This window comes from Fragaria vesca, linkage group LG5 (genome assembly GCF_000184155.1).
Source record: "Fragaria vesca subsp. vesca linkage group LG5, FraVesHawaii_1.0, whole genome shotgun sequence".
NCBI classification, from domain to species: Eukaryota; Viridiplantae; Streptophyta; class Magnoliopsida; order Rosales; family Rosaceae; genus Fragaria; species Fragaria vesca.
In genome coordinates this window covers 22,386,242-22,386,929 of record NC_020495.1, presented here as the reverse complement: position 1 = coordinate 22,386,929, position 688 = coordinate 22,386,242, and positions in this window count along the sequence as shown.

Sequence of the window (688 nt, the reverse complement as noted above, 5' to 3'; positions counted from 1 at the left end):
TCAGGTGCGGACGTCCGCACCAAAGTTTTGGTGCGGATTCCATTTTTGCACCACTTCCCGATCGAATTTTCTCAAACTTCCTTCTAGACATATCTAGATCATCTTGTGTAGATCATCTCTATAAAATTTCAGCCAATTTGGTGATCGTTAAGGCCCTCAAAATCGAAAAACAAATTGACCGCCTGTATTCTGTCCGGTTCAGGTATATAACAGAAAAAAGCAAGTTTGAGGGCCTTAATGATCACTAAATTGGTTGAAATTTTGCAGAGATGATCTACACAAGATGATCTAGATATGTCTAAACGGAAGTTTGAGGAAATTCGATCGGGAAGTGGTGCAAAAAATGGAAATCCGCACCAAAAATTTTGGTGCGGACGTCCGCAGCCGAGAAGGCCTATATATATACAACCTTTCTCAGGTGCGGATGTCCACACCGTTTTACGGTGCGGATTTCCGTTTGTTTGCCACCGTACGGCGCCGCACGAGGGCGCGCCTCCACCCAAGCGGACTCTAGGAGCTTCCCCGACCACTTTCCATCTCCGGCGACTCCGCCGAATTCCAGTTTTCCGGTGAGATCGACTTTATTTGAAGTTTTGGGTGATCTCGCCGGAAAACTGGAAAAGAACGGACTCGTCGAGGATGGAAAGTGGTCGGGGAAGCTGCTGGAGTCCGCTGGGGTGGAGGGGCG